Raw genomic sequence first — 13,129 nt, forward strand, 5'->3', positions numbered from 1 at the left:
TTGGGGAGTCACATGGGTATTTCCTTTATGTCACTGGAGGAAATGGGCCCAGGTGTACAGTCTACAGCGGGAGACAATAGCAATCCATTAAATACATTCAACAAATGTTTACTGAACTCCTACCATGTGATAGACATCATCTTTCAGGTCAAGCAATCTTGAATTCAAGGAAGTCCATTAAATCAGCCTCTTCCAATACACTCTTCTGGTGTTTTTTTTTGTTTTTGTTTTTTGTTTTTGTTTTGTTTTTTGTTAATAAAGATCACAACAATAAAGTTGCCTTTGACATAATTAAAAACCATAATCTCCTCCTCTGGCAAGACTATAAAAGTTCTATGTCTGAGAATAAGTCTTCTCTGATCCACAGATAAGCTCTTGCATACTAACAAATGTTCAAGTAATTGATTGCAACTCATTTAGATTCTTAATTAAGTCCCTCCATCTTTAATTAAGCTCTCCAGCATCCATTCCTATCACTATAATGAAATTAAGGCTGAGGCACATTGGAACTGTTCACCTACAATATTACTTTCTAGTCTTACTTTTTAAGCAGTGAACTGTCAGTGTCATTTGGATGGAATACCCAGTATAATGGAAGTTTAGAAAATGCTTCCTGCTGAAAGCACATTTCATCACATTTTTCAGCACTCAAGTCTGAAGGAGGCTGACAGCCCTTTCAGGTTCAACCACGCCCTCAGGAAACACCCTCAGCAAACCTGAGGACATTTTTCAAAGCATCACATTTTTTACCTTTTCTGGCTTATCTAGGACTTTGTAGCAATTCATACAAAAGTAGTACATAGATCAAGAGCATCCAAAACTCTTTACAAAAGGCGTGTTTCTCCTTGAATTAAAATGCTGCTCTTAAAATGGAGTTTAGCTTTTTATCTGTTATGAATTCTAGTACACTTAATTGTTGAGAATCTAAGCAGACCTCACTTAGTAAAGCAGGGAAGCATTTCGGGTATTAGTAATTTGTGTCTTTTCTCATTTTTTCACAAATAAAGCAATTTGGCTGATTTTTATGTAAAAATCTTACTTTCATCAATAAAATAAAGATTCTTATATCATTACTATGATTTTGATGGGCAGATTTAAGAATGTTATTAAAAATACAGTTGCCTGGGACGCCTGGGTGGTTGAGCGTCTACATTTGGCTCAGGTCATGATCTTGGGGTCCCAGGATCAAGTCCCACTGATTTCATTTAATTAATTTAGAAAGTATCTATGTCATCAAATACCCCATTCACTGATCTAAATGCATTAACATAAGCTCTGAGTAGATTATTGCTTTTCTGGCTTTTTAGGGGGGAAAGGAGTTTCCTATAGGTACTAAGGATTCATGTAAAGTGATTTTAACCTAAGGAAAAAAGAATTGTTTTTCTTACTCAGCAAATACCGAAAGAAGCCTCATAAAGTCAAATCCTGTATGGCACTTAATTGGGCTAAAGGATCAAGGAGCATGATCTATGCTGACCCATCATCCTGTCTGTTTCACCCTCATATAAAGAAATGAATGGGCATCTGGAAATCAGACCCAGGCATCCTGCTTGCAGTGTTTTAAGGGTCCACTCCCTCAAAGCTAGAAGACTAACAAACAAGTCACAAATGTCACAGAATTGGGAGGTTTCTGCATGTATTTCCGTTCTCACTAGGAGACCACAATGCTCAATTCTTTCCTAAACTCTAGTTTCCCTGAGGCAAAGAAATAGCTCCTCTTTAAGAAACGGATGGGCAACAGGTTTTTAAAATTCTCATATTTTTCTCCCTGTAGACGTTAGTGAGTGCCAGCGGTACAGTCTTCACTCTGTTTATCTCCACCAGATACACAAAAGGAGATGGGCTATATGGGGCCAGGGGCAGGCATATTGGGTTGTGTCCAATGTGCAGTTCCTAGTACAACATCTGTTGCCTCAAAAGTTAGGTGTGTCCTGCCACGTCACATGGAATCACATGGTTGTGACCAAAACTGTGCTTTGCCATCACAGAGACAGCATAAAGATCAAGAACTGGACTTTCAACATCTGGGTAGGACAGACTGGGAAACTGAGCCACCAGCACCCCTAGAGCAAACCACTGAACCTCAGATCATCAGCTGAATTTGTGGCCCTGAGAGAGGTTTTTATTTTCAGTTAAGTTGGCTTTCAATTGCAGAACCTTCTGTGGATTCCAAGCCATCCATGCCCTGACCCTCTTCAGCTCAGGAAGTTGTTCTGACATGCATTTCAGTGAGAAAATGCTCATGATTTTTCAAGTAAAATTGCTCAGCCTAAAATGTTTTAGGTAGTAACACTCTCTATGATGAGACTAGAAGGAAATACATTAATGGGGTGGCTCTGGGTTATATATTATGAGTGACTTTTTTCTTCTTCTGTAATGTGTTTTCAATTTTCAAAATTGTCTACAGTGAGCATGGATTACATGTATAATTCTTAAAAACTAATTTAAAGGGCAGATGGCAAACTACACAGAAAAGGCAACAGGTCTTCCTAGAGACTCCGAAAATGCCCAGGTCTCTGCAAGCCAGACTTCCTGTGGCCTATCCCTAGAAGAGAGATTTTCCAGAGCCTTCCAGAAGCTTCTAGAGCACATTTGACTAAACCCCTCTATGAACTGCTCTCCACTCCCAGAGTGGTAATCCACTTTATAGAGAAGCAGTAGATAAAACAAAACCTAGCTTGACTCTTTAAAAATATATAGTTCATAAGTTACAGTGTGATGGATGCATAGCTCTAAAACCTCCTACATTAACCAATACAATGGGGGAAAAGAAAAAAATAAAACCATTGAGCTCCCTCTGCAGGACAATGATAGTATTAACTGTTTCCACCTGTTCTTGAAAGAATCTGAGACCCTCATCAACCAAACTCTAGTTATTTTAAAATGAAATGAAATGTACTGATACCAAAAAACCAATAACAATAAAATTAAAAACCTTCCTCTTTTGCATTCTACGGTAGCAGAGCAAAAGAGCATTTAAACAAGTATAGGAAATAGAAACAGGCCTTGTAATTTCAGTTCCATGAAAAAAAATTCAGCAGGGGGTGATTAAAATAGCATTACTAATTAGAAACCCAAAATCAGGGCTGCAAGACATTATTTCCAGCTCCAATGGACAAAGGCCTCCCTCATGTTCTCAAGCTGCTTCACAGAGAAGGAACTGGTGAAATGAGGGACAGAATCATGTGGAATCTATTTTTCCTTCTTTCACCTGTAAATTGCAGGCAGCCCTTTGATAGCCTTGCATCCTTCCCTTCATCGATAAAATGAGAGTGTGATAGGTCATGTCTTGAGATTTCCATAAGCCCTGATGGAGAAAAAACCATTCTATGCTGATGATAATAATATATGTTACCAAGGTATATACTAAAGAATTGCATCATGTTTAAAGGGGTAGATCTTCAGGCTCATTTCAGGGGAAAGGTTAGACATAATAATTTTCTATAAAGTAAATAACACACAGCAGGTGCTCAACCAATGGTTGCTGAAGAATGAGTGAGCACTGCCACTGGGGATGTGGACTCTGCGCCTGGTCACAGCAACTGGCTTCCACACCTCTGGCCCCTTCTCTGTCTAGAAGAGACCCTCCAGGCACTCGGCGAGGCCTCTGACTGGCCTTCCTCACTCTTCTTTCAATATGTTTGGATCCTGTGTTAAACATGACTTTGGGTCAACCTCTAATGATCAGCTATCTTTTTTTTTTTTTTTTTTTTTTAAGACAGAAAATTGAAACCCTTCTCTCATGGCGCTCATGTTAAGAAGACTAAGAGGGCAGAAACACCTTTGAGAGATTGTGTAAAAGACTTGGAAAACCAAAACCAAATAGATTCCCCCAGACTTGAGAAACATTGGAGACCGTGTAAAAGAACTTGTGATATGCATGTGCAGATCTGTTTGCTGGGAAAATTTTGACAGTACTTTTAAGCTGAAAGATGACAAGGAGATCCACCAAAATGGAGATGAATATATTAGGCGTAGAAAACAGTTAATGCAAGTTTCCTAAATAGAAACCAGTTTGGTACTTTGAAGTAAAGAAAATGGCAGCAATTTTTCCCAACTGAAAAATAAAAATCTTAAGGATTCTTTTAAATGAATCACTGAACTGGCATGAATGAAAGTATTCATCAGAAGTAAAAAATATAATAAAATAGACTTTTATCCTCAATGTTTCTGCTGAGCCTTAGAGACTTAAACTTCTGCTTCAATGACCACATGGGCTTGGGAGACAGGACACGTAATGATTAATTTTATGTGTCAGTGTGGATGCGCCACATTCCCCAGATATTTGGTCAGACATTACTATGGATGTTTCTGTTAGGGTGTTTTGGGATGAGATTTACATCAGTGGATTTTGAGTAAACCAGATTGGCCTCCGTACTGTGGGTGGGCCTCATCTAATTGCTTGAAGATCTGAATAGAACTCAAAGCTGACCTCCCTCGAGAAGGAGGTGATTCTGCCAGCAGACTGCCTTTAGATTCCATCTGTCACCTCCACTTTTTCTGGTTTTCCCGTACACTGCCTTTGGACTCGAAGTCAGTCCTTTCCTGCGTCTCCCATCTGGTGGCTTACCCCATCAGATTTGAGATCAAGCCTCCACACACATACACACATATTCTATTGGTTCGATTTCTCTGAAGAACCCCAACTAAGAGTAATAATACTCTCCAAAATGGAGAGTATAGCAGGAAATCTATTACAGAAACCTGAAATCTCAAAGAGTTATAACCTCAATATATGGACAATCAAGAAATAAACTCACCACATGAAATTGCATAGCAAAGAAAAATTAACTCAAGGCACCTGGGTGGCTCAGTGGTTGAGTGCCTGCCTTTGGGTCACATTGCGATCCAGGGGTCCTGGGATCGAGTCCCGCATCAGGCTCCCCATGGGGAACCTGCTTCTCCCTCTGCCTGTGTCTCTGCCTCTCTCTGTCTCTCATGAATAAATAAATAAAATCTTAAAAAAGAATTAACTCAATGTTGATACCAGGAGGTGGGGGTGAAACAAAATATATAGAATAGACATATAATGTATCCACAACGATAACCATAATACTAAGCGGTTCTATCACCCCTCAAAAATTCCTTATGTTACCCGTTTGTACTGAAGCACATCCCCCAACCACCAAATACAACCACTGCTATATTTTTGCCTCTGCTCTCCATTGACATAGTTTTGCTTTTTCCAGAACACAAATTGAATAACATGGAGTAGGAAATCTTTTTGATAAATCATCATCCTTGATAATTATGATCATTCATGCCAGCTCATCAATTCACTTTAAAAGATTCTTAAAATATATTTTTAAGATTTTTATTTATTTATTCATGAAAGACAGAGAGAGAGAGGCAGAGACACAGGCAGAGGGACTCCAGGATCACGCCCTGAGCCAAAGGCAGATGCTTAACTGCTGAGCCACCCAGGCATCCCACTTAAAATATTTTAAATATGAAAATATATTTGAGATTCACACATATTGTTACATGTATCAATAGCTCTTTTATTATTAATAGTATTCCATTGTATGAATGCACCACAGTTTGTTTATCCAGACATCAGGCTAAAGGGGTATGAGTAGCTTTCAGGCTTGGTGATTATGAATAAAGCTGCTTTTTTAATGTAAAGTTTTATACATTCACGTAAAGGTTTTGATGTGAATATAATTTTTATTTCTCTTGGGTGAATACCTATGAGTGAAACTGCTGGATCATATGGCAAATGTACCTTTTATAAGGAACTAGCAAGTTGATTTTCAAAGTAGTTATACCTGTACCATTTTTCATTCCCAACAGCACTCTATAAGTTCTTCCTCATCTTTGCCAGCACTGGGTGTGCTCTCTGATTTTTTAAACAATAAACCATTGTTTTTCAAAGTACCACAAAATTTAATAGAAACAGGCAACTGCATTTTTTTAAAGAATTTATTTATTTATTCATGAGAGACACAGAAAGAGAGGCAGAGACACAGGCAGAGGGAGAAGCAGGCTCCATGCAGGAAGCTCCATCTTGGGACCCCGGGATCATGACCTGAGCCAAAGGCAGATGCTCAACCACTGAGCCACCGAGGTGTCCCAGGCAACTGTATTTTTAATAACATTCTTAAATCTGCCCATCAAAATCATAGTAATGATTTAAGAATTTTTATTTTATTGGTAAAATTAAGATTTTTTACATAAAAAATCAGCCAAATGACTTTATTTTCAAATAAAGACAATAAAAACTGGTTTTATTTACTGTGGAAAAATAACAACCATTTTTGATAAATGAAAAAGTATGGTTTTCTTTTTATTTGTTTGGCTGTCTTTCATATTTTCATTCTTACAAGTTAAGAAAGTCATAATGATTTTGTTTGCTTCATTGTCTATGATCTAGTTTGACACAAATGGGATTACTTTGGTATCTGCTGAAACATAAGTGATAAGGTTCTTAAAGATTTAATAGAACATTAAGTTGGGTGTTCAATATTTTGAAAGCTGAATAAACTATTTGGAGTTTGTGGTCACAAAGGATTTGTCATTTTTCTTCCTTTGCCCACATGAAAATACATTAATGGAAAAACATTTTAAAATTTATGTTACATTCCTATCAACTTTAATGATAACACTTAGTTAGCAATTATATTAATTTCTTTCACTCAGTATTAATTCTTTATCTAGAATTAGAGTAGAGGTAGACTGATCATTTGTATTCAAACATTCTGAAACAGAAAGTTTTAAAAGCCATATAAGGAATTATATAAAATTGTACTTTAATGATATTTGAGATTTAACTTACTATTAGATTCAAAATAAGTCTCTTTTTAAAGATTGACTGATTGATTAATTTGGGAGAGAGAGCAGGTAAGTAAGCATGAGTGGGAGGGGCACACCGAGAGGGAGACAGAATCTCAAGCGGACTCTGAGCTGAGTGTTGAGCCTGACTCAGGCCTCGATCACACGGTCCTGAGATCATGACCTGAGCCGAAACCAAGAGTTAGACCCTCAACCAGCTGAGCACTGAGGCACTCCCAAAATAAATTTCTTTTTGATATAGAATAAATTGTTGCTTAAAGCCTATTTTATTGAAATTATTGCTTGAAGGAACTATCTTAGGTACTTGTAACAACTAATAGTCTTCAGAAAACAAGAATACCTATTTTCTTATACGGATTTTCATTTTTGGGAAAAAAAAAAAAACTTCCAGTGACATCAGTGTACTTCTAGATCCTCTTACAACAAAGAATTAGGTGCCCGAGTGACTACTGATATAAAACATAAAATTTAGAAATGCAAATTGGGTTAAATAAAATACTTATATTACATTTTGTTATTTTAATAATAAAATGCAACTTTCATCTATAAGAAGTAACTCAGTTTTTCCTCTCACTCTTGTTAGCATCTTGTTTTAGAATAGAGCAAGAAATGGATGGGCCTCTCTGGTGTTCCTCTGTACCTATGAAGGCATCCCTGAAACCCCCAACCACATAAAAGTGGGTGAGATGGGAAGCTGTCTACCTGCCAGAAATAAGAGCAAGGGCTTTAGTAATAAAAAACAAAATGGGGAAGGCCTGGGTGGTTCAGTCAGTAAAGTGTCTGCCTTTAGTTCAGGTCCTGATTCCAGAGTCCTGGGATCTAGCGCCCGTGAGATACTTTCCCTCACTCCTCTGAGAATAATCTCTCTCTCAAATAAATAATTAAAGGTATTTAAAATAAATTTTGCAAATTTTTATATTTTAAGTTTGAGGTATTCTCTATTAATTTTAAAATACATGGTTTTCATTTTTGACACAAAAGGAATTTTTTTCTTTTTTTAAAAAAATATGACCACATTTCAAGTTTCTGTTGAATATGTATGTAAATATAGTAATATCACTTGAAATTTAACAATATAACAAATGAGTCCTTTTCTAGAGAGGAAAGATATCAGAAAATCTGTTTTTCATTCAGCATCTGAAAATAAAAATAAACCTGAAATTATAAGATTTAGAATTATAATGTAAAAAAGAAATTTTCCATGGTTGAACCCAATTTACAAAAAATTCACATTTTTATAAGATTTACCATTGAATACAACAATACTGTTTATTTTTTTAAAGATTTTATTTATGTATTCATTAGAGACACAGAGAGAGAGGCAGAGACACAGGCAGAGGGAGAAGCAGGCTCCCTATGGGGAGCCCAATGCAGTACTTGATCTTGGGACCCCAGGATCACGACATGAGCCAAAGGCAGGCACTCAACCACTGAGCCACCCAGGTGCCTGTACAACACCACTGTTTAAGCCAGATTGTGGAGACTAGGGATTCTGAAGTGAACACTCCTTGGTAACCACTCATCTTAAACCTTGGGGAAAAGTGTTTACAACATGACAAAAGCAAATTAAGATCATTACTCCTCTGTCAGAGATGATTTCCCGGATTTGAGAACAAGTTCTTAATGGGTGAAGAAAGTTCTTGAAGCTCTTGATGGGTAGTACTAGTGATATCTTCTTGTTCTTTGTCTAATTCATCACTCCAAGGATCATCTCCCTAGTCTTCTTGTTTTGACTAACTAAATGCTTTACAACCAAACCCTGATACTTTACCAGAAGCATATTCTAATCCTCTGGGATTTTCCTGTTTAGAAGAGTGGTGATCTGGGAAACACATCTTCCAGTTGCACGGAGCATACTGAGGGCAGAGAACTGAAACAGGGCTCAGTGTGAGCTGCAGAACCAGAGCAGGATCTTCTTACGAGTCCTTGATTGTACGCTTTCTACTAGTTCCAGAGGCAGAAGAACACACCACCTCGAGATAAATTTTACTAAGAAGTTTTGTCAAGCACTCAGCAAGTTCAGAAACAAACTCCTCAGGGGCATCTTGCATGTGTTTTCTTTAAAAGTCTTCAATCTCAACCTGGAGCATAAAAGTGATCTCTGGTTTCTTCTTACTGGTGTGAGATGACTCATCCTCATGATCATCATCTTTTCTTCCCTTCTTCTAGATGTTTTTTAAGCTTTGCACTCTCTGGCATTGCCACCACCATCTCCTCCCACACTTCCACTGCTCTCTGTTGCTTTTCTCTTTCGTTCATCTTTTTTATCCTTTTTACTCATATGAATGCTTTCTAAGATGGAGACCTGTTTCAGGTCTTCTTCCCTGATTAAAGGAATAGGATTATTTTCAAATTCCTTTTCAGTTTTTTGGTGCGTCAGTTCACTGAACAGTTCTGTGCTTATCAATAACTATTGATAAGTTTTCCGCTGACTGCAACAGTGTCACTAAAGCCTGCGCCGCACCCTGCTCACTGAATGCTCTCATCACCAGTGGAAGCAACACAGCAGCATCTTCAACTGATGAAGATGTGGGCAACAGAGGTACAATATTAACCATGTTCCAGAGCTCAAGGCTCCCTCTGCTGATGCTTCCACGAGATCCTCAGGTCCATGACCAACACACGCTGCTTTCAAAACACAAGAGCTATGTAGCCTTTTATCTTCCTTTATGTAGATCACAGCACCCAGGAATCCAAGTCTGGACATTCTGCCTGAAAAAGGACTCTGCCCAAGCACTCTGTTCTGGAGTAAATGTCAGGGACAAACACCACCGTGTCCGTCTCTCACCAACCACACTGCCTCATAAATGTCCACTATTAACAAGCTTCCCAAGCACGGAGTAGAACAGCTGCTCTTGACATCCAGATTTTGAAATCAGAGAATTCACTGCTGTAGCCAGAATGGTCCGTGGATGGTGCATGCTTTATATCAGGCTACAAAAGCTTCAGTAAATATTACTCCTCTGTTGTAAGATAAATGTGTTCATTAATAATTCAACCTAGCCACTGAGTTAGTGCTGGTGTCAGAAAGTTCTCCTGGAAGATCATAGTTCTGATATGGTGACATGACCACTTACTTTCCTGCTAATTATCATTTACCTCTTCTGCTAATCAATGCAAGTAGTTCTCATTTATCAGTTGTCCCAACACTAGCTGAACATGTTTTTTTCTGATTTAACAGTGCCACTAGTTCTATTTTCATTATCAGTCAGATCCACAGTGATCACCTGTTGCAGATCAACAATGTTTACTTGACCACCTCAGACATATAGTTCATCTCTCACTTCTTCACTAATTTGGGCTGGAGTAATATATTCTTTCCCATCAAGTTTGTGAACTACTTCTAGCTGTTTCAGAGCAATCAACTTATTCACAATTTCAACACAGTTCCACTCTGACAACCTCTGCATGGCTTCGGCAGATCTCCTAGCAAGTGTCCTTTCCTTACTCACCCAGCTGCCAAAGAACTGACCACATGTCAACCTAAAAAATAAACTATTCTAATAAATCAGTAGTGATTCAATATATATGCATTTCCCTAATGACTAAGGATGCTGAGCATCTTGTCAACTGTATACCTTCTTTGATGAAATGTCCATTCAAATCTTTTGCCAATTTGTTTTTTGAGTTGTTTTCTTATAGTTGAGTTTTGAGAGTTCTTTATATATTCTGGACACTACTTATCTGTCAGATTTGTGATTTGCAAACATTTCTCCCAGTCTGTGCCTTGTATTTTCCTCCTTTTAAAAGCATAGTTTTCAGTTTTGATAAAATCTGATTTATCCATTTTCCTGTGGATCTTATTTTAGTTGTCATATCTAAGAACTCTTTTCCCAACTCAAAGTCACAAAGATTTTCTTATATGCTTTCTTCTCGATGTTTTATACTTTATTTATTTTTTAAATGTTTTATACTTTAATGTTTGACATTTAGGTAGATGATCCATTCTGAATTAATTTTCATATGAGGTATGAATTATGGGCCGACTTTTTTTTTTTTTGCATATGGACATCCAACCTTTTGAGCACTATTTGTTGAAAAGACTATCCTTTCTCTAACTACTTTTGCATATCTTTTTCAAAGATGGGTCTATACTGGGTTCTCCATTTTGTTCAGTCTGTTTGCTTATCTTTTCACCAGTACAACACTGTCTTAATGGTAGTAATTTTTCTTTGATTTCCGAATTGCTTTGACTCCTCCCATTCATTTGCCTGTCAGCTTGTCAATATCTAAAAAGAAAAAAAATTCCTAATGGGATTTTGACTGGGATTGTATTGGATCTATCAATAAATTTGGGAACAATTGACATTATAACACCACCGTGGAACTCCCAATCCACAAACAAGGTACTTGTATCCATTTATTTATGTTTTCTTTAGGTCGGGTAAGGGTCCAACTTCATTTTTTTTTTGCATATAGATATCCAGTTTTCCCAACGTTAGCTGAAAAGTATCTCCTTTCCCCCATCTACTGGTCATGGTACTCTTGTCCAAAATAAATGAACCATAAATATGAGGATTTATTTTTCAGACTTTATTCTATTCCATTGCTGTATATGTCTGTCTTCATGCCACAGTTCTGATTACTATAGCTTTGCAGTAAGTTTTGAAATCAGAAAGTGTGAGTCTTCCAGTTCTGTTCTTTTTCAAGGACAAAACCCTATTCAGGGTTACTTGAGATTCCCTATGACGTTTAGAATAATAGATCTGTCAATTTCTGCGAAGAGAAAAGAGACCATCACTGGGATTTTGATAAGGTTTGAATTGAAGCTGTAGATTTCTTTGGGAAACATTGACATCTTAACAATATGAAGTCTTCCACTTCATGAATACAGGATGTTTTTTGCACTTATTTGGGTCTTTCACTTCTTTCAGCAACATTTTATAGTTTTCAGTGCACAAGTCTTTTACTACCTTGGTTAGATTTTTTTCCTTAAAAATTTTATTCTTTTTGATCCTATTATAAATGGAATTTTCTTAATTTCCTTTCAGATTGTCTATTGTCAGTACATAGAAATGCACTATTGTGATGCCTATCTGTAATATCTTTGTCTCTGCGTATGCTGCTGTGTATCTGGGAAAATAAGAGTGTTCCTGGTAAAAATTCTTCTCAAATTTGGGCAACTTATCAACATTCAACTTCTTTAACTAGTTTGTCCCCAGGGTTTTCAAGATTTTATTATCTTGCTTAAACACACTGGATAGAACTTTCAGGGTAATGTTTTATGTAAATTTTAATACTATAAATTTTTTATTTGCTCTATAATTTGGGGGAAAACAGTCAGTATTTCACCTAAGCATGATGCTAGATATAGTTTATCTATTGAGATGACCATAAATTTTTCTTTCTTCTTTACTCTAATTTTAAAAAATATTTCATTTATTTATTCATGAGAGACACAGAAAGAGAGAGAGAGGCAGAGGCACAGGCAGAGGGAGAAGCAGGCTCCATGCAGGGAGCCCGATGTGGGACTCAACCCAGGACTCCAGGATCACGACCTGGGACGAAGACAGGCGCTAAACCGCTGAGCCACCCAGGGATCCCTACTCTAATTTTTTTTTTTTTAAGATTTTATTTATTCATTCATGATAGACATAGAGAGAGAGAGAGAGAGAGAGAGAGAGAGAGGCAGAGACATGGGCAGAGGGAGAAGCAGGCTCCATGCTGGGAGCCCGACGCGGAACTCGATCCCGGGACTCCAGGACGGCGCTCTGGGCCAAAGGCATGCGCTTAACCTCCGAGCCATCCAAGAGATCCCCCTTACTCTAATTTTTTAATGTAAAACCAACATTGCATTTCTGGTATAGACATCATTTAGCCATAGTGCATTATAGTCACTTAGTGTATCATACTTTTTATTTATGACTGAATTCAATTTGCCAATATTTATATTTTTATATGGGAAATTTTCACGTACAGGAATGGTTTATTACACTCCTTTATCTAAACTCATTGGCCAGAACTGAGACCAAACTTAATAGCAAGGGAACTAGAAAATGTGGACAAATGGCTAGTTCTGCCACAGAAGTTAAGAGATAGGAGGATAGCAATGAGAAGGTCCTTTGTATATCTAATTAACCTCATTAGGAGGAAGGAGCATACAAGGATATCAAAGAGAGACTATTTGGCTAGAAGTTGTTGAGAATTTTCCAGAATTGATCAAAATACATGAATCCACAGATTTGAGAATACAATATATTCCAAAAGAGAACAAATTTAAGAAAAATTCATGCATAAACCTGTTATGATAGACTACAGAACATCTAAAACAAATGGAAAGACAGGAATTAGAGGGAAAAACAAATCAATCAGAAAGGATTGGCAATATGACTAACAA

At 37.3% G+C, this 13,129-nt stretch overlaps 1 pseudogene; it reads right to left on the minus strand.

Annotated features, from left to right (window-relative positions):
- Positions 1–8,118: 8,118 nt before the first annotated feature.
- Positions 8,119–13,129, minus strand: part of LOC144313288 (E3 UFM1-protein ligase 1 pseudogene) — a 29,577-nt pseudogene continuing 24,566 nt past the window's right edge.

This window comes from Canis aureus, chromosome 5 (genome assembly GCF_053574225.1).
Source record: "Canis aureus isolate CA01 chromosome 5, VMU_Caureus_v.1.0, whole genome shotgun sequence".
In the NCBI taxonomy this organism is placed as follows: domain Eukaryota; kingdom Metazoa; phylum Chordata; class Mammalia; order Carnivora; family Canidae; genus Canis; species Canis aureus.